This window comes from Pezoporus flaviventris, unplaced genomic scaffold, assembly GCF_033815535.1.
Source record: "Pezoporus flaviventris isolate CSIRO_AGI_PZ_B2104156 unplaced genomic scaffold, CSIRO_AGI_Pfla_v1 ptg000005l, whole genome shotgun sequence".
NCBI classification, from domain to species: Eukaryota; Metazoa; Chordata; class Aves; order Psittaciformes; family Psittacidae; genus Pezoporus; species Pezoporus flaviventris.
This window is the reverse complement of record NW_026892553.1, coordinates 18936374-18958443: the sequence shown is the minus strand read 5'-3', so window position 1 is coordinate 18958443 and position 22070 is coordinate 18936374.

The window sequence follows — 22070 nt, the reverse complement described above, 5'->3', positions numbered from 1 at the left end:
CTTTATAAGATTTTCCAGGGATAGCCTCATTTGGCCTCTATAAATGGAAGCTAGGCAAGAAAATACAATCTGTCTGCTCTGAAAGGTACTTATTGATTTCAGCAGTCATACTGTAATTGTTCTCACAAATCAGCTAATCGAGGTCCCTAATGAAAGGTGGCATAAGCAGCAGTATATTTTGCAGTTGCCCCCCCTCAATAGACAGCAGGTTACCATATCTGGAATTCCTTGTTAACCAAATACAAACCTTTCAATGCATATGACCGAGTGACTAGAATTAATGAGGTTTGTCACACAGCGCTTGGCGTTCTCATTCATCTCATGCCAAGCGGGCTTTGTAAGGCTGAGGTGGTGTTGGTGTCAGTCCTGTGCTGGAGAAGTGCTTTGCATCAAGAAGGGTTCCTTTGTAGCGAGGGCAGACCTCAAACACTGGGTGTGAAGACACAGCTCTGGTTTGCAGCCATTTCAGAAGGGGTTTAGCATCTCTTTGTTCCCTAGTTTTCATGTGTGGTTTTCCACCTTCATTTTGCAGCTCTCGCTGGTAGGAGAGGACTCTCTGAAGTTCTTCTGAAGGTTCAAAAAGAATAGCATACTTTCTCCTCTGAACTTTCAAAACCCAGCTAAAAGCTTTTAGGTGATTATCTCAAGTCTTTTTTCTGTAATGACTTTCTAGGTGCTTGATCTTGAGCAAAAAATCTGTGGATAACTCTATCGGTTGTAATTATTTAATGTATGTTGAGCTGGGGAAACGGTTCACTTAAGTTGGTCTTTATTCTCCCATTTCCTGTTAGAGATTCGAAACATAGACCTGCAATTCTCTCTTGGTTGCTGCATCCTATTGGTATCTTTTCCCCTTTTTAAAAGATAAGCATATGTTTAAATGGGAGCCTTTGGAAGAGAGAAATAAAAAGTCTTCATTGGAGTGTGATGGTGGTTTGAGTGCACAAATATCACTGACTGAGGTGAACCCTGATTTTTGGATTGAAAATTCACCATTGAATTAGCAACTGTTTTGCAGAGATGGCAATGGGACAAAGGGGGTGGGGTGGGTGGAAATGACATTCATTTTAACAACAAAAGAGTATTTCCTTTGATTAGATTTCACTATTGCCTCTGCACTTCATCCTCCCAAGGATGAGTTCTTGTTTAAGTAGAGCTACACTAATAGGGATGATCATATCCTATACTTAGCTGCTTTAGACCCTTTTTAACAGTTATAAACTCTTCAGCTGATTACAAAGAAACTATTAGTATGGGAGGGCATGCAGAAGAGACATGCTGGGGGCTTATGAGACTGTAAACTTCTTGCAGCCCTGCCTGTGAAGTGCCTCCAGTGGAGGACTAGCAGCTGGGACCACAGAGCTTTTGCTGCCATGTCTTGTCTTCCTAGAGAATGAGGGGCGATCTTTCCTGTGGCTTCTTAAGGACCCAAAATAAATGTTAAGACATTTTATTTTGCACAGGTGCTGGTCGCTGCCATTGTACCCATCTTGCTTTCATGGTATAATGTTACTGAGGCAATCATGTACTGCCTGTGCACTGGATTTTGGCTGTTAGGAGAGCTGGGTATTTTGTCCTAGCATATTGCAGTCCAGTGGTTGTGTGTTCTTCCTCTTTCCACTAAACAGTAGTTACTTAATTCTTTAACTCCTTAGGATCCTGGAACAGTATAGATTGAACAGAATCTCTCTCTTTGGCTTCTGTTCTAAACAGAAGATGTTATTTAAGCCTGAGCAGAACACATTACTACATGTTCATGGTCTCAAATAAGCAACAAAAATGCTCAGTTAACTCAGATGGGAAAGTAGGTCTGGATCTCACTGCTGGGTTTCCTTCCCTCGTCTATCCTTGCTGCCTCTTGTTCCCTTTCTGTGAGTGCTCACTTTATCCCATAGTAGTCTGACAGCAGAGACACACCGAGTTCCTCTGGTTTGATATTTCTATTGCAGTATTAGGCTGAGTGGTAGTTGGCAGCAAAATCCATCCCTATACCTCCAGAGACTCATTAAAACTGGGTAACTCTGAAGTACAGCAAAATGATTTCTGTTTGGATTATATTGCCAATTTAACAGATGTGTGAAAGGTAAAATGGTAAAGTAGTTTCTTGTAAGGAAATTCCTCTAACTAGGCACTTTCTAGAAACTTCCAATAAACGTTCACTTATTAGATCAACTTTGTAGATATAGCTTCTCTTAATCATATTCTGCATGCTGAAGAGAGTGCATAGATAATTTTTTAGCATCACACCATTTCTTACACGTCTTATTATAATTACAGTAGTTTGTGCATGTGTCTAGAACAGGGGATTGGGAGCACCATCATTGCACCACTTCAGGACACATACTGGTTGAGCAATGCAGCTGCTTCCGTTGGATCCAGCTGGCATGAATGAGCTTTACCTCTTCCAATTCTCCTTTTCCTGGAGCTTGCACAGACCTGGTTTAGTGGTGGACTTGGCAGTCTTTGGGTAAAGGTTGGACTTGATAATCTTAATGATCTTTTCCAACCTAGTTGATTCGATGATCCTATGACCTCAGCCTCTCACCCCCCCTTAAGCAGGGGGGATCCAGCCCATGTTTCTGGAGAGCAGCGAGTGCATGGTGCCTGCTATGATTACATTACCCACTGTGAGCACATACAGTTGCTGGGGCAGTGGATTTAGGAATAGTACATGAAGAAGCCACTTCTTGGCCAGGGTTTGGCTACAGCTAGATATTCCAGTTGAGTTCAGATCCTCGTGAAGTGCTTCATAGAATCATGGAATGGTTTGGGTTGGAAAGGACCTTAAGATCATCTAATTCCAATCCCCCTGCCATGGGCAGGGACACCTCACACTAAACCATGGCACCCAAGGCTCTGTCCAACCTGCCCTTGAGCACTGCCAGAGATGGAACATTTACCGTTTCTCTGGGCATCCTGTACCAGTGCCTCAGCACCCTCACAGTAAAGAACTTCTTCCTTAGATCTAACCTGAGCTTCCCCTGTTTCAATTTGAACCCATCACCTCTTGTCCTATCACTAGTGTCCTTGATGAAGAGTCCCTCTCCAGCATCCTTGTGGGCCCCTTTCTTCACTTTGATTTCTTTCCCCCTCTATCTCTCATTATGAGACTTTTTTGTTCTTAAGTAATAGAGAGGAAGGAAGAGCTGTTCCAAATCCCCAAGCAAGCCTGCTTCAATCTGGCCTCATGATTTCAGCTCTAATCATAAAGGAATATCTATTATGGTTTTATTTCAAGCCCCCTTTGTGGAGGTGGCAGACTGAAACCGCATGAGCCCCCCAGCACTGGGAAGGAAATAATACCCCTCTTGCAGGCTGCTCAGTCAAATGGAGATACCATGCAGGAGGTCAAGACAATCCCACTAACACACTCCACGCTGACATCCCCCCCGTACAAATTGAGGGTGCCCAAATGGGTTGCCAAAAGGCCAGATGCTGCTAATCACCATCTGGGCAGCAGGACCCCCCGAGCAGCTCCGGCTGCAGTGGTGGGGACGCTGCCAAGGCACTGCAGAATGTTTCTGCAGCACCGGCAGGTTTTCCTCATCCTCTCTTAACACACCAAAATCAAACAGGAAAATATTTAATGTGACAGGGCAAACAAATGGTGCTTTACTGGAGAAACGATACTTTAAGCATATGATAGCCATCTGCCTCTGCCTCGCCGTGATTGTTGGGGAGTTATAATTGGACACGGTTTTGACACCTACAGGGACTTGCTAGCGTTGCCACCAGGCAGGTTTAAGTGGGACAGAGCGCTTAGGACTGTGAATTTGCACTTGGCTGCCATCCCAGCAGCCCTGTTAAAGCTCACCGAGAGATCAGGGATAGAAATAGTTAAGAAAGCTCCCACTTAGGTTAAAGCTAGATGCATAAATTGCAGTCATTTTGTGTTCTTGTATTTAAAGTTGATGAAGGTTCTTCTTGGAGTAAACCAAAATGTACTATTTTGTGTACAAACATTTTGTATTTACACGTGTCGGTGTTCACAGTTAAGCTCTGACTGCTCTTATGTTCAGGTAACCAACCTTATGTATAAAGATATATATATATAAATATCTGCATAAATATATATGCATATATATATATGTGCAGATATAGCCATTGCCACCAGCATGTTACTGTGCTGTTTACTGTGTGCTGCAGCCCACTGATGCTCAAGCCCATCTCCTGTAACTTAAATCCTTTTCTTAGTAAAGGACAATAAAGTTTTCACAGATACTTTTTTGTCCCCATTTCAAAACATCAATTTTTAGCCCAAACTTGCTGCCAAACTCTATTTTGGTCCTGCTGCTTTTATTCCCTAAAGTGGATATCACTTAAATTCAGGCACCACAATTACGTGGAGATAATGCTGATAATCTTGTTCTACACTGTTTACCCACAAAGCGCCTGCATGTGGTGTTTATCCTCTTGGTATATAACGCCAGTGACAGCAAACAGCCCTGCTGAAAGCTGCTTCGTTTACAGTGAGCTCTGCAAAGTGCAGGTGTGAGCAGGAGCATGTGAGGAATCCCTCATCGGAGTGTGCGAGTGGAGGGTGAGGAGGGATGCGCAGCACCCATGCGACACCCCAGACCTTGCCAGGTATGTTCTCTGCTGCAGTGCCTCTGGATACAGGTCTTTGCAGCCCTTTTCCACCATGCCTGTGTGAAGTCGATATGATTTAGGTTTGGAACGGAGGTTGCCTAGAGAGCCCCTGCCTCTAACAGATGCTAGTGGCCAGGAGCTTTCCTGTAGATCCCAATTTTCCATAGGCAGTTCCCCTCTGCACCCCTGAAAAATCACATAGGACAGTGCAAGGAGCTAGCTGGCTGCAAGTGGTACATGGGATAAGCACACGTACATGGGGGTAAGTGTTGCAGTGCCATGGCAAGGCACTGGTGTGGCTGCAGTGTGTGCAGGTTGTCCCCTTTGAGTCTGGATGTGCCTGTTCCGTCTGGAAGGGCAGGTGGTGATGTAGCTCTGGCACTTGCAGTAAGTTTGGAGGAAATGAGCTTTTAATATGGTGTGCCTGGCTGATCTTCATTTAATATTGAAGGGAGCTGCTTTAACAATGCATGATGGGGCAGTCATTTCTCATCTGATGTATTTGAAATGTGAGCACTCTTTCTGATGGTCTCTAATTCAGTAGTTCATGCCCGGGCAGAGGAGGGCCTTGGTTTAATTGCTGGATGAAAGCTATGCCAGCATAAAGATCCTCTTTGGCACTGCAGAGCGCAGCCAGGGCCAAGACCTGATTTCTTTACTGATACATGAATTCTTGAAAGCAAAAGAATGGCCCTGACAAGACCAGACCTGAACTCTTCTGGTCCTCTGCCAGCAGCAATTTGATGCAGGAGTCCATCTCTGTGGCTTCGTCTCCAGCAGCTAAGGGTGATGTGGGGCCTACAGGGCTGCTGCTGTCAGACTCAGGTTGCAAAGTCTGGATGTCTTTGGGTGTTTTTTAGTGGAGATTGGAGGGTTCAGGAATGGTTTAGGTGCATCAACTCCTGAACTCTCAAGAGCATGCTCCTCAGGGACTTGCTCAGGTTTAGGATATTGACTAATCCTAAATCCAAAGCCTGCTATCGATTCCTTCCTGTGCTGTGGTTTGTTACTCTGCCCCAAGCCCTATTAACTAAGGGATGGTACTGTCCTAATAATGTACAAAAATACTAAAGCAAACAAAAGTCAGTCCCAAAGGTGGATAATGGATTGGCTTCCCTTTGTTGAGGGAACATTGCTCTTTGTCCATGCATTTCAAGGCATGCTATTGTTCCTGAACCATTAAAGAGAGAAATATTTGATAATGCAGGGGGGTTGGTAATGACTTAAAGGCAAAATACCCCTTTGCTCCAGTTCAGTGTTAATATAGCTTAATTCTTATTAGCATTGATTTTTCCCAAGACTTTAGTATCTTATTTATGAGAGGCAGCTTAATGATTTTTAGCAAGAAATAAGAATGTGGGAACAGTACATTAGAGCATTCTCCTACCTGCTGGTGTGTTGGTGTAAAACTCCTGCATTTCTAAAAGGGCTCTGCCTCAACTAGCTTGTGTTTCCTCTACAGCCACATGGCAAACATGCCGGGCCCCATATCCATCCATATGTAGGATAAGAGAAGTCAGAACTCACCTAGTATGTGGGATAACCATGTCTACATGAGCAGGTGCATGTCCCATGGAGCAGAGCATCCCTTCTGTGCCCCCCTTCCTAATGCCTAACAGAGTTTCAGGCCTCCTGGTGCATGAGTGACCTTGCGATGGAGGTTCATGGGGAAGATGCAATCCTAAGGCCATACTGGCAGTTTCTTACAGCAGATGGGGGACATGCCAGGTTTCTGGTCTGATGATGGTTTCATTTAAGTCAGTTGGGAGTCTCTGACATTCTCAATTACAGCTTGTTTGCACGGGCTCTTTGCAATTGAGATGCAGTTTGCCACCGGCGCACCTAAGCTCTGCTCTGGGACGAGCTAAGATCTCACTGTCAAAGGTCTGAAAGCGTGTGGCATTTGCAGTGCTAATAGAGAAGGAGCTGGAAAAGAATGCTTAAACTTCCTTCAGACCTCTTAAGGAATGACACTGTCACCAGTCCTTCCCACTGGTGTTCTAATTGCAAACCAATACCAGCTTAGGCTGTCTGAAAATAAGCTTCCCATGTTCATTCAATTAGGTGGACTGTCTGCCTCATTGCCATGAAAATCATATAGAAGAAAAGGATTCCTTAAAAGGGTTTCCTAACTAGGATCTTGCAGATATCCCAGATGAGTAAGTAATAAATCCATATGTGTGTGTTAAACTATTAAAAGGCAATGGTAGAGTGAGTTTGGGGTGGGGGGGAGCTGGATGCCTGTCGTATTTCCTGAGCTGTGAAGCTTTCCTCACTGGGGACTCAACCTGTCCACATCCCAGCCTTTAAGCACAGGGTCTCACTCATTCCTGTCCAGACTCCCCTTGACAAACCAACACACAGAACAAGTGAATGACTGCACTATGGCAGGTTTGCATTCAGCCTCCAACCGATGCCTGCCCCAGGGATCGTGAGGAGACAGCGAACTCTCTTAGTCCTATGTTCTGAAGCAGAAACAGGGCTGCAGGCAGGGAGGTCTCTGCCAAATCTTTCATCTCTGCAGCTCTAGGAAGGCTGAAGGAGTTCCCATATACTGCCAGGAGCTGGAAATGCTGAACTGCACCAGAGCCCGCTGGCCGGCTCGGGGTGTTCCTTCCTCTATGTCCTGTTATTTTTACCCCCAAATGCCTTTGCTGTGGCTTTTGACAGGGAAGCATTAGCATTTGCTATCAGCAGCTGAGACCTGTGACCTGGTCTGTCATCATCAGAGAGAAAGGATTTCTTTCTTTGTGATGAGGTTCTGGTGTGTAAATAGTAATGTAGGTTAATATCTCTGAAGATGCTGCTCTGGGTGCTGGGCATCGTGATGGACTTGCCATTGCACTGCAATGTTCTGATGAATAGCGGTTTCCTCACAAGTACTGTGCCCCTCAAGCATCTGAAAGGAAATGAAAACAGGGATGGGGATGTTTTTTATGCTGAAGTATGTGTGTATATATATATATACACACACATATATTTTGGGGGTTTTGAGTATGTGTGTCTTAGGGAGCAGGGATTTGCAACCACTTGAGTGAATCCTGCAAAAAACCTCTTGTGAATATTTGTCTTTCCACTCCTCATGAAAGGGCATTTGAGATGTTCAAACACCATCAATAAAACTCAGTTATGGGGACGTTAGGTAGGGGAGAGCATGCAGATGGGAATACGGGAGAGACGCCTGGATCAATGGATGTGTCTGAGAGGTGCTTGCTTGGGCATCTTGAAGCCCTTGGTGGGTTCAGGCTGTCCATCCCAGGAGCTGTGCAACGGGCACAGCAGCTTCCTGGACTCGGCAAACATCAGGATCGCTATCTGAAGGATTTGCAAGGATACTTTTTGGCTGTACTGTATTAAAGTAACTGGGAAGTGACTTCTTATCTTTATGGAGTTTCAGGACATAAATCACAAGGCAAAGAAGAAAGGGGCTACAGTTGAAAACCAAACTGTTGGCTGAATATTTTGCCCAGCTGAAAGATGTTTTTGGCAAAAGTGGAAAACTTCAGGCAATTTTATATTTCAGCTTTATGATGAGTTATTTTATTATGCCAATAATTAGATTTGACAGTCGAAGGTCAATATGGACCATATAAATCATTAATGACAAAGAATGTCTGTCTTTACTTGGTGCATGTCCAATCCAGCTCCCTGAAATCCACTGTTTTGCCAAGATGCCTGGAGCACCCCTGAGTGTTCAGAAATCATGAAACTGGCTAAAAAGGATCCCTTTCCTTATGGGAGAAGGAACAACAGCGCTTCTACTTCATCTTCTACTTTCTGAGCCTCTTAAAGTGGCTGACTTCATTATATTCATACTTTTTTCCTGCAGAACTGTATTGATAATAAACCTTTTTATGTAAAAGAAAGAAGAAGCAGGATTTTTCCTGGAGCATATACCCGTATCAGGATCTATTGGGTAAACTGCAAAATCATCCTGAGATTTGCATTCGAAAGCACAGGGTTAGCTATGACAAAGCCACAGTACTGCAACTCCTTTGCTTATGTGTTGCTCAGTTAATCAGCAAACATAATTAAGCCTTCAGAGTGGGGGTTTGCATGAGGATCTCAGAGGAAAGCTTTGCAGCATCCTCCTGCAGCATGGACGGGTCCTGCAGGCTGGCCGCTGGAGGAGGAGCGGGCTCACCCGTTGTTTCTAGTTTCATGCACTCGATGATCTTGGCTCCTTTGACGCATTCGAGGTAGCAGGATGCTCCTTTATGGAGGTGCTGAGGCTTTACCTTTTTTCCCTGCTCTTTTCCCTCCTGTTCCACCTTGCAGAGGGCTTCCCGGAGGGGAGCATCATCTGCAACACGCTCAGACAAACCCCATTTCTCCTTGTCCCCATGCACCGAGTGAACCATTTTCCTCCCACTTGTTTTCCCTCGGAGCTGGTGGGGAGGCAGGGAGCCATCCCCGTGTTTTCAAAGCGCTGGTGCAATTCCTGCCATCCGACTAGTGCGGATGTGATGGGAATGAGAATCGCGGAGCTCTGTCCTCACGCAGCGCTTTGTAAATGAACCACTTTGATCTCAGGCGGATTTCCCTGTGCTATTTTTAGATGCGGCGAGGATAACCGAGGGATGTCGATTCTAATGCAGACAGAAAGGAGTTTCAGATGCAGTTTTCCTCCTGAGGCAGGAGAGAAGAGCAGAAGGACGAAAACAAGGCAATTTCTACCAACATTCCTAAGCCGTCTGAAACAGAGACAGGTTGCTAATCCCTTGAGGCTGGAGAGGGATGTTCCCCAAATACAAAATTCACTAGACACCTGGTAATTCTACTTATGTTTCTCCTTGCTGCCTTTTGTATAGCTCACCACTCTGCTACAGCCCAGAGTCAGGACCTGTGATGAAATCCAGCTTTATAGTGTCATGGATATGTTTATAAGGGTTGCTAGTAATTACCCTTTGATTTAAAAATGATTGCAGCATCTCTCACTTTCCCTGCTTAAAAGACACACATGGAGGTCTCAGATTGCTCGCTTTTGATCAGGCCAATTCCTGCTTTGTATTTCACCTTCAAACATAGTATAAAACTTCAGCAAAGCCACAGACAGATAAGCAAATCAAACCTTTCTTACATAGTGGCAGGAGTGTGTGTATGTGTGTACAGGTTTGCATGCAGGCTGCTGAGAAGAACAAGAGTGAGAACCTGTTTACAGGGAAAAAGCTCTTCCAAAGGGTTTTTTTTTCTTCCTCCTCCTTCTTCCCCCATCTCCCGTTGCTGGGGAAACCGCCATCCCCGTGCTCCAAGCGCTGACTCACCAGCCTGGTCCTCCGCCGCACGCATCGCGCCTTGAGCTCCAGCACTGGAACAAAGGAAAGAGAGACTTCAGCAGTTCAACATGAAACACAGCAAATCTCCTCCCTCAGTGTCTCCAGGCCGTGGCTGGTGACATCTGGCTGTAAGCACTCTCCAGAGGTGGTAGCAAAGGTGTGGGAGAGGCTTTTATTTGGTGCCCCAGGGAAGAAGGAGGCAGTGCTACCTGGACGGATGCTGTTTCATAGCCTTGCAGACCTGCAGGAGGGTGAATCCCCAGGGAATCCCATAGCTGCAAAGGTTGCTGAAGCTGATGGAGAAACACTCTATTGTTTTCCATTGGGCTTACCTCCTACTTTTCCATAAATATTCACAAGAACATGAATAAGTCCTTTTCCCCTCCTCTCTCATCCCTGCATCTTTTAGCATGGAGCTCAGTTCTGCCCAGCCATGAGCTCTGGGGCTTGTAATGGGCCTTTGTTTAGTTTTAATTATGATGCCCATGATGCCTGTGGTTAACGGATGGCCAAACACAGTGGTGCAATGAACTTGGTGATCTGTTAGCGTAAGTCAAAATGCTAATATACTTAGGTTTATAAATCCCCAACCATGAGGTCAGCCAAATAAGCTTAAAAGTCGGGAGCTTACAAGTAAGAAAATGAGGCTCTATTGGGGTTTTGTGATGCATTTACTACTGCTGAATTCAGCTTTTCTCCTCTGTCTCGGGAGCTGGAATTTTAGCTGCTGTTTTAGTGCTTCTGGTTTTCATGTTTTCCTTTTATCCAGTGCCATAGGTTTGGGGAGGGAAGGAGGGAGATGCAGGAAATGTGATGAGCCTGCAGGAGAGCAGTGAACACAGCAGGACCGGCAGCAGCCAGAAATCAAGCTTAGCAGGTTGTCATTAGGCTGGTGTGTTTGGCTCCTGGTCTTGGCAAGCTTTGGGAAGCTGAGCAATAGCTGGAAATTTCCCCTGCTCAGGATTCTGGGCAGCCTGTGATGCACAGATGTTTCTAACATCTGCATCTGAGAGCAGAGCCCTGATGTTACAGCTGTTGAGGTCTGAGACAGACACTTGACATCTCTAGACTTCCAGTTCTTTAAACGCAACCTTTTCTCTCCTTTCTTTTCCACTCCCAACACTGGGGCACAACCTTCAGGTTAAGTTAACCTGACAGCTGAAGCAGAGGGATTCGAATTTGGAGAACTCAAAACCTGGTGTCCCTTTAGTTACTAGAACACAAAAGTGGGTAGCCAGATGGATCAGCTAAACATCCTCCCTCCCTCCATGCACTGTGCCTAAGCAACCTTTCCAAAGCTTCTTTGGTACCCAGGGTGCCCCTTCTCAGCATCACTGGGGCAGTATTTTCTCTCTCTGGGCAGTCCTTCGTCACTTCTGATTAGTCACAACGTGCCTCCACAGTGAAACATGCTCCTGTTCTTCCTTTCTCCTGCTTCAAGCTTGCTTTTTCTGCAGGAGTTGCAGGGAGGTTGGGTTTTGCAGGTGTGGTGTGGTGCGGACTGCACCGCACTGAGCCACGTGTGAGCTGCTGTTCTGGGGCCAGAGCCCCCTGCTTGTGCAAGAACCTTTTGCTGTAGCTCAGCATCATCTGCAAGACACCGTGAAGTGACTGAGGGCAAGCAGAGAGATGCCAGAAGTCAGGGCAGGAGGAGAGCGTGTTCGGCTCAAATAGCAAAGCAGCATTTCAAGCCTGGTTGTAAGCCAGCGCTGGGTTTTCACAACAGAACTTTGGTTCAGAGAGTTGTCTCCTGAATCCTAAAACCTGTTTCCTGGTAAATTCTTAATTCTGCAAGTAGGTCACGTCTGCTCTCTCCCTTTGGCTACGGTGGAGACTTGACAGGTCTAGATAATAACTCTCCTTTCTTTGATGTTAGATGGCACTTATTTGTTCCCTGCCATCCGCTTTTCATTTCTTCTCTTCAATTCCTGCAAAACTCTGCTGAACACAAGTTAATGAAGGATAAGACATTTCTAGGTCCCACAAAGTTCCACAGCACATAGTCTCTCTCCCACCCCCAGCATGACCCATCACATTGGCCTGGCATGGGAGACAGGCTGGAAGGACCACGATGTCCTGGGGAATTGCAGGGCATCCAAAGCTTGTCTTTCAGCTTAAAGACAAGATGTAGTGTTACTGCAGTGCCCAAACTTGAGAGCTCTCTGCCTATAAAAGAAGCCACACTATATAGGTCATGGCCAGGTAGATAGCAAAAGCATCTCTGCAGTGTGGAGGTCACCTCCAGCTCAGCCAGTGGTGCTAGGCACAGAGGCTGCATTAATGCTATTGGCACTTCAGATTCCACCACACAATGGAATACAATTTCCCCAAATACCCCACCAATACAGTTTCTTACTCTTATATTTGACCTCTAGAACTGAGTCTCTGTCACAGAGGTTTCAGCTTCCACAGGGAACCTTTTCAAGGCCTTGCCCTAATTACAGAGCAATTCCAGTGACATGTTAAATTATGGGTGAGTTTTACATAATTCTTTTGATACGTGTTGTTATGACATGTAAAATCTTATCTTTGCCAGATGCAGTGAATTATGCAAGATCTTTGTTTTGCCTTTGTCAGGATAATTTGAACCACTGCACATTTAACAAATGCACTTTCAAAGGGCTCGGTCCCGCACGGAGCTGCGATAGTAGAGATAAGCTTCATAAACTTTATTAAACTTCTATTAAATTATATAAGCTAACAGACAAGTTTATATGACAGTGTTCAAACTGTCAAGAGTGTGAGGAGCAGGAAAACTCTTATCCTGAAATGCAGCCCCTTTCCTAAGCTTGCAGCGATGGCTCATTATATGATCCAATGCTGTTTATTCCATAGGGCCCTGGCTCTGTTGCGGAGCAGACTGCCTGATGCAAATCAGTGGGCAGCAATTCAAAGATCTGTTTTCTTCCCGTCATGCAGTATGTGGCCCCAGCCCTTGTTTACTGCATACTGCTCAGCCTTGCTCTGAAGATGAAATGCTGTTTCCACTTGGGTTTTATCCGTGACTGTCATTACTGCAGTTGTGTCTGTTTGTTTCACATGCTATTAATTAGTCTCTCTGAAGCCCAGAAAGGCAGGAGAGAAACATTATCATTTTATAGATAAGGAACAGAGACAGAAAGATTCACTCAAGAGTGTCGGTTAATTTGGGATGTTCAACTTGAGATGCTCGTGAGCTGATATCTCCATGCACGTATGGTTTATTGGCTTGCTTTAGTGCTGCTGTGTCTTTCGGTGCTGCTGCCTGACTGCAGAGGCTGCCCAAAGCACTTCCCAAGAGGATTCCAGGATAACTGCAACATCTTGGCGCGGGTTTGCACAGCCCTGATGACAAGGGAAGCTTAAAACTAAGGGGGTGAAGGAAAAGAGTGATAGACTTTGTGGGTGCTTTCTTAGAGGTGTGGATTGATGGATGGACCCCTCAGGCAGCCCATCAAGGAACTGGCTGGATGGTCACACCAAAGAGTTGTGGTCAGTGGCTCAATGTTCCTCAGGGGTCAGTGTTGGGACTGACCCTGATCAATGTCTTTTGTCAGTGACATGGAGCAAGTGCACCCTCAGCAAGCTTGTTGGTGGCACCAAGCTGTGTGGTGCAGTTGACATGCCGGAGGGAAGGGAAGTCTTGTATCGTGCAGGAAAGCACAGACAGCCGCAGGAACCCAGCAGCAGGGTCCATGTTGAGCTCAACAGCCTCTTTGGCTTTCTTTAGACTATAATTTGCCAGCTTCCACCCCATAAATGAGATACCTGAGAATGACTACAGAAAGTTTCACTTGTCCAAGTTCCAAGAGTATTTCTGTAATCTAATCGATGAATTGCATTGATTTATTTGCACTAAGTGACTCCTTCGGGTCTGGATAATAGATAAGGGTATGCATGGTGCTGTACAAACACGTCATAAATAAACGTAGTTTGCAAATCAATTGCCAGATATTAGGGATTAATCTTCCCATAGTAAGATAATGTGATGTCTGCCCATTATGGATTTTTTAAAACACCAAACCTAAGAGGTTTCAGAGTCATTTATTTCAGGAAGGCTGCCCTTTTAAAAAGTGTAAGATCTGGCTTAAAGGTCGGGAGGTTTAAATATCATGGTTACTTACAAAGCATGGCTCCCCGAGTGGTTTGACAGCTGCCTTCATCAGAACAAATCAAGGTCCTGTTCAAATAAGTGCTCAGCCATTGAGGCTGGGTTCTTGCAGGGAATTTCACTCTACCATCCTCTTTGTCTGCTGGTGCTGTATACATAAATTATTGTAAAGGTTACCCCCAAACATTAAAACATGTGAGGAACAACACAGGCATTTTCCATCTTCAAGTCACTGGCTGGTTCCCAGTGAAAGAGCTGGGGACAGTATAATGTGGTGTTTGCACTACGTGCAGTAGTTTTATGAATAGTTTTATGCAGGCAAAAGACAAAATCTCTGAGCAGAGTTAGATGTAATTCCAGGTATGCTGAGCCCAATAAACCCCTTTACAGCCAGCTGGACCAGACTTGACTGTGGCCGTCAGACCCATGGCCAAAGCATTGTGCTCCCAAGATGTGCACGGTCAAGTTGACTTCCAGTCTCATTTATCCCTGTGATGCATTATTATACAGCAGGGAGAAAATGCCAGTTCTGTATCTGATTTTCCAACAAAAAGGGCAAACTTCTTGTCTCTTTATCTTCCTCATCCTCTCTCAGCACATGCAATGCCGCAAGGCAGGGCCCTGTGGTCCAGATGACTTGCCGTCATCTGCATTTCGAGTGTTCCACATAGCAGTTTGTGTGTTTTGTTTTTAATAGCAAAAAGGGCTTTTAAAGTAATTTAGGTGCAATTGTTTTTCATGCTTACAATGTCTTCCTTCTGCTTTTTTCTCATGTTAACTTTTTCATGCACTTTTAGGCAACCATCACTTTATAAGCGCAGCATTCACTTCTAAGAAGGGCAGGTAATACCTGAACAATTTGGATTAGGATGCTTTTGTTCTCAGAGTATTTATGGGGCAGGGGAATGCACATGTTTGCTGCTAAACTCTTAGTTGATTCTACTGATAAATTCACAGGGATAGCCTGAAGTCTACTTGGACACAGAAGAAGTATTTGTCAGAGCACTGTTGCCCATTGCATGTGCGAACTAACAGAAACCATTCAGCTTACAAATCAGTGTTTTCCTTCTGGTTATAGAGCAATAACATGGCTTTATCCCAAGGTTCAGATGACAAATAAAACTGGTTAAAGCCATTTCTGCTCAGCCGCTGGCCCTTTGCCTGTTTGTTCCAGGATGCAATACACTGGGGCTTGATGAGCTCATTCATTTTGGTTGAGCTTTCTGTAAGTACAGTGATTGCTCCTCTAGGACCCGTTTTGCAGGGGGCCGAGGAGGTGACTTACCCTGTGCTCTGGGCAATCAGAGCAGGGATCAGCTTCAGTGGCTTAGAACCAGATGGCTGGAAGTTTTATTAGCATTTAATGAAGACTTTTGGTGTTAAGGCAAAATGCCTGGATCTGTAGGCAGCCCAACTTTCAGTAACTTCTTCGCCACTTTTGAGTCATCATTAATGCCATCCCACTCAGCGGTTATTCCTAAGCCTACTCTCTCTTCCCAGCACTTTCTGGCACACACACTTTTAATTTCCTTTAACCCTGCTGGCGATTAACCTTTTCCCCCTCTCTTGTCTCATTTTGCTTTGCAAGCTCCATCCAGCTCTGTAATCTGTGTCAACTGCTTAAGCCCTTCTGCATTTCCATGGCAGTTTTCAGAGGCTTAAGATCTTTGTGCAGATTTTGGTGAAGGTTTAGCAGCTGCTTCCCCTCCCCGTTGCTGTGTTGGCCAAGGGACTGGAGTCTGCTTTCTTCTTTCACGCCATTGCTGAGCAATTCTTCACTGTTGGGCTTCACTGTGACCGATCAAAGGCTTTCCCACTGTGGACTTTGATCAAGAAGTAGAAGACTTCTAGCAAAGCATCAGTCCCTTCCTGCTCACTGCACAAGCCAGTACCAAGCGGAAAGTGAGGCTTGTGAAAGTGCTTGCATGAACAAAGCTAGCAGGGTTTTCATCTCCTAAACATTTTCCAGCTTACTGCCTTGGCAAGGTGGATTGCTGTGTGCTTTAAGCCTGCTTCACACCATGAGGTGCTCCTCTAGCTTGCTGGTGCCAACCCCATTCTCATCAGTTCAAGCTGTTTGCCAGGGAGCTCTTGGATGATAAACACAATCTGCTATATATACATCTATCTATCTATCTATCTATCTATCTATCTATCTATCTATCTATCTATCTATATCTATCTATCTATCTATCTATCTATCTATCTATCTATCTATCTATCATCTCTATTTTATATATACATAAAATGTATATATGTATGTATTTATATATATGTGTATGTGAGCGTGTGTATCTTTCATGTATGTGTGTGTGTGTGTGTATGTAAATCACTTCATTGTGCTTGTGTGTGAAGACATTTTCCCCCTTGGCAGAATTTAAGCTCTGAGTGGGCTGCTGTCTGTCTGATGTGGAGCACGATGGAAGAATTCTGCCTTTGTCTCCATTGAAGATGAAAATGATTTAGAGCTGGCTCAGTAACATGCTGCAGAGATATGTGCCAAGGCCTGATGAGAGAGGTGAGCCAAAGCTCTCCTGGAGCCAGATGTGTAACTGGGTAGGGTGCAGTCCCCTGCACGGTGCATGTTATGAGAGGCTGCACTGAGGGGGGGAAGGACCCTCAGCAAGTGACCTCTGGTGGGGGAACACTGATGAGGTGCTCGCTTTGCATGACAGCAGGGATGCTATGGACCTGCCATGGGAAGCTGGAGCCTGCCTGGGCTCCACAGTGTGCATCTTGAATGTTGATTAAGTTTACAGTAAAGGACACAATGGGACCAAGCGCTGGTGACCAAGAAGGTGAGACTGGAGATGTGTTCATAGGTTGAGCCTTCAAGATCATCCAAGCAGAAGAGGACACTAGCTGGTAAGAGCAGCATCCGTATTCCTGACTGGTTTCTGATTTCCTTTGCTTTTTCTGTTTTGCTCAGTCTATCCTGATTAAGTGATCATAAAATCCTCTGATTGAAACTCCCTAGAAAACCTCATTATATTACCTAATGCAAAACCTGTGTATTATTTAATGCAAAGCAATCTTTTCACCAGGCTTATTCCCAAATGTTGCCACTACTTCCAAAAGCAGTAATTGTTCTTTTAAACGAAGAACGTTAAAAACCCACCCCCTTTAAACAACAACAAAAGTTCTGCTTTTCCTTAACAAGAAGAGAAGTTTAATTTTTGAAGCTCATTCTGTGTTATTAACTCAATTATCAGAAGGGATGCTTGGATGAGCAGACAATTAAAATAAGGAGAGGCTCAGACGGAAAAGTTCATCAGTGCATTAGAGAGACAATGGGGGAAAGTAAAACTATTTCAGGTACCTTTTGAAGGGAACCATTTGGGAAGGAAATGGGATTAATCAAGTTTTTGAACCGCTTAATTTTGTTATCTAAAAATATTTCATAGATTAACACTGTGACGTACTTACGCATGAGGTAATATCTGAGATCCTTCAGCAACAGGTCTGGATAAAGGTACTTCAAATCAGCATGGGACTCCAGACTTACCGCAGTCTGAGGTGTATTGTGCAGCCAAGGTTAGGATCAAGCCCTGAGACATCCATAACAGAGGGGTCTGAACTGTGCCCTGGTATTTTGCTGTACTGGTCATGGGTCAGGGTGTGAGCTGAGTCCCGCTAAACTCAATGAGTGGCAGTGGTTTGGTTGCATCTCGTGGGGAATGCATCCCACTCTGATCCCTAAGCTCCATCCCCTCCTTTACCTCCCTGAAGTGGCTTTGTCCTTTCCATCATAACCAAAGTGAAATTTTTACTTCGTTGTTCTAAACTGTCTTTGGTAGAGCTGAACAGTGACTGAGATGAACATGCAGTGAAGCCACTGCCAGAAGTCAGAAATACCCGTGAGCAGGAGTCATTTTCCTTCTGACATTTCATTCCCATTACCCCTTCCCTGGAGCACATGCGTGCGCAGCACTGGGGATGCTGCAAATATTCTTTGGAGGGTTTCTAAATACAACACTAATTCATGTAATCTCTTTTCTACCTTTTATTTTTCCCTGTTCTCCTTGAGAGGGTGTCTGATAACCTTCCCTTTCTCTGATGTGTCTGCTTGAGGTTTTGCTTGTAGAGCTGATGCCACTGACAGCTCAGATCAGCATCTCACCACATCAACCAGCTCTGTGCACTGCAACCACCAGGACAGAGACAACTCTTCCTCCGTGTACAAATGTGATGGCTCTTAGTGGAGGCTGGACCTGTGACCCTGTCCTCAGCAAGGAGGCAACTGAGAAAAGGAGTGTGACAGACAATGTGTGATGCTGAGAAACCCAGGGGAGATGAAAGCTTTCATCCTACCCTTCCAGTCGTTGAATTTAGGTGAGAAATGCCAATCATATGTGGGGAAAAAATTAGGACTATGGGTGCTTGAAAGTAATTTTCCATAGGTGGTATTTAAGAATCTCAACTTGCAAATCATTAATAATGATCTTTGAAAGGAGACCTATAAACTGTCTTCCAGTTCCTGATGAGGTGGAATAATTTATTCCTTCAATTTATCTGATTAATGTAAAATGTGTTTCAAAAATGGGTTTTCTTTAATATTTCAGCTTTCCCATGAGAGGAGCTGCAGAAGGGCACAGTGATTGAGTGCCCCCGAACTGCCATGGCATGTTCCCAAAGCAGGGGAAGCTCTGCCACCGGAGCCGATCAGCAATAAGAGCCATCAGGCACCAGCAAACCCAGCTTGGGTCCTGAGCCTGCTCTCCGCAAGGCATGAGCCTTGATGCCAGGCTCAAAGGAGTGGGCAGGGCCCACAGTTCTGCTCACTCATGCTAGGGAAGCTAGTTTCTTAACGTGTGAATTTAGAATTCTAAGTTGCTGAGAACATGTCCCCCAAAAAAGAGATGAAAAAAAGGCAAAAAGCTGGTGCTGTTCAGGGTAAATTGCATGGTAAGGCTTTTCTCTAAGAAATAGATTTATCTCAAACAGAATCCCAGACTGGTTTGGGTTGGAAGGGACCTTAAAGCTGATCCAGTTCCATCCCCCCTGCCACGGGCAGGGACACCTTCCACTAGAGCAGCTTGCTCCAAGCCCCTGTGTCCAACCTGGCCTTGAACACTGCCAGGGATGGGGCAGCCACAGCTTCTCTGGGCACCCTGTGCCAATGCCTCACCACAGTAAAGAATTACTTCCTAACATCTAATCTAAATCTCCCCTCTGTCAGATTAAAGCCATTCCTCCCCCTGTCCTGTCACTACGTGCCCTTGTAAAAAAAAATAGGCTTTCTGGTATTCCTTTATGTCATCTTTGCAGAGCCAAAGTCAGACAAAACCATGGTGTCTTTGTCTTAAACTGCGTAGGAAACTGAGCTCCAATATTTAGAGCAGCAATTTGCTGAGCTGGTAAAACATAACACGTTTTGTGTCCTCCATGGACCATGTTGAGACTACAGTAAACTGAAGGGTCCATCTGTGGTGGTCTTGGCTTGATCACTCAAGTTGTCCCTCTCTGATTCAGGAAGACATAGGATAAGGGTAATGCTAATACAGAAGGGTCTATATCCCAGTGAAAGCTAAGCAATGGTGTAGTGCATCAGTGGTGGAGTGCAGAGCCATTAAATACCTGCAGGGATAAAAATCAGAGTCCAGACGAGAGGTATTCTGTTTTAGAGAGAATTATTTATTAGAAGATAGGAGGCTGTTACGTACAGATTCTGTCCTGCAAAAGTGTCCTGGTCACAGATACGTCAGGGAGACATTTAAACCCATTAGAGCTGGCTCTGGTCTCCATGCAGAGATACTCAAGACACACCAGAGCTCTGCCAGACCTGGCTCTCCTGCTGCTACTCAGCTGGGGAGAGGCCTGGTGTACCACAGCATCCCTGAGCTCATTACACAGCCTTTATCCCACTGGAAAACCTGGCCTGTGGACTGGAAACCAATGGTGGGAACACCAGGCGGTGCTGCAGAAGGGGCATCGCTCTTCCCTGGAGTCACTTAGGGAGATTTTATTCCCCAAGTAGGGAATTGTCTTCCATTGTGCCAGCGATGTCGCAAGTGGCTACAGAGATACAGCCATGCTATGAGGTAGCATGAGGTAAATTAAAAGGGATGAAAAACAAGGAAAAGAAAAAAGAAAGATCTCTGGGATACAGAGAAGACCTCTTCCCACCCTCCTTCACCCCAAAACCAGGCCAAGCCCCTGCAGAGACCTCTGAGAAAGCAGCTCTGACAGGTCGGTCACAAAAAGTTGCCAGTTTTGCCTCATGATAGCTGTGCTCCTAGCTGTATTCCTCCCAATTTCACGGGTGACCTGTTTTCTTTTGGCTTGGCAGGTAGCATTTGTCAGCCTTCCATAGGCTCAGGGCTTTGCCCAGTGAAGCGCCGATGCAGCAGAGAGCTGCTGTGCTGGTTTTGCACCTCCCGAGCTGACTCCACGTCCACGGTATGGTGCATTCTGGAGACAGGATCAATGGCAGGGGAAAGGCATCGTAGAACCACAGAGGGGTTTGGGTTGGAAGGAACCCTAAAGCTCTCCCTCCTGCCATGGGCACGGACCCCTTCCATAGAGCAGGTTGCTCCAAGCCCCACCAGCCATCACACTGGCAATAGTGAAGGCCCTCACACCAAGCCTTCTGCACATGGTTAGTGGCTCATGGGCAGCATAGGGCTCAGTTTAACACCAGCCCTTCGACTGGTATGTCCTTACTCCACGTGTGTATCTTACTGTACTCTGTCACTGTGGCAGAGCAAAGTGGTTTGATCAGTAGCTGTAAGGATTTTTTTGCTGGACAACCATCATATGGAAATTTTCCCTATATCTAGCAGATTTCTTAAAGAAAGATATTATCCAGGAATCATATCTTTAACTGTATGGGTGCTGCTGGATAAATAAATACTCTAGAGTCTGGCTCCTTACTCTGGTCCTCTGCTGAAACCCCATTCTTGTCTACCCAAGGGTCTTTGCTGGCTGGGTCAGATTATCACCTCCCTTCACCATCTCTAAAGGCACATTTAACTCTATTTGTCCTTATTAAATCCCAGTCTATGGCTCCAGAGAGTACATGTAAAACCCTGGGCGTAATCCCTTTCTTTGCTCATAGCGTACAAGAGCTTTTATTTGCTGTCAGGACTCTTACCAGCAGTATTGTCCTTTCTGTCCAGAACAGTCTGAAAGAAGAACAGGTTTGGCAGGAATTTAACACAAGTGTCAGAACCAGCCAGTTGTGCCTCATCTATCACCAAATCTCTCTTCCCATCTCAGTCCAAGAGAGGGTTTGTTACCTGGTATGTTAGAAACCTCTGAAACTAGGGACTTGGCAGTGAATGCTCACAGCTGATGTCAATGTCAGCATGAAAGATGAGTCAAACTACGGCGCTCAGAAGGGACAATTTATGAGATGAGCACGCTTCTTTCACTGCAGATGACCTTCAAGGTTGTAGGGACTGGGGATGGGGAATAATCATAGGACTGCAGCTATAAAGCAGAAGCAGCAGTTAGCTCTAGCATAATAATTGCTCAACATTGAGCGAGCTCTGCCACAAATATGCCTATTTTTTAATGAGGTTTGATGTTCCTAAGGCACTTGGGCTCCTTTTTGGGAACATGCACCCCAGTAAGTTTGATGTTTGGGGTTGGGGGGGTTAAGAGGAAGGGCATACCACACTTAGCTGGAGGGAACAGATGCTCCATACTGAGTTGTCAAAACCTCTGGAGCACTCATGGCCACATCTTCAATTTATAAGGAATTCTGTGGCATTAGTTGTGCTCCCACCTTCTTCACCCTTTGGAAAGGGATGAGCTGAAGACCCCCAGACCCTGTGAAGGACAGTGAGATGGGGAGGACAGCAAGCAAGCCAGAGCTCTTCGCCTACTCTTTGCCACAAAAAAATACCCAGATCTGAGGGATTGATCTAACACATAATCTCCTTCCCTCCTTTCTCAGCCACAGCCTTAAAACAACCCAACACTGTCCTAGCTTGGTCTGAAGTCTAATTCCAGGTCAAGGGGAGGCACACAGAGCAGCCAGCAGAATACTTGGTTTTAATTCCAGGCTAACATTTATAGGTAGCTTTTTGTGTCTATTTCCATTATTCCCTTTCAGAGCTGGTTCTTCAGCCACCACAGTTTTCTCCTAGGATTTCTTAAAACACCTTCAT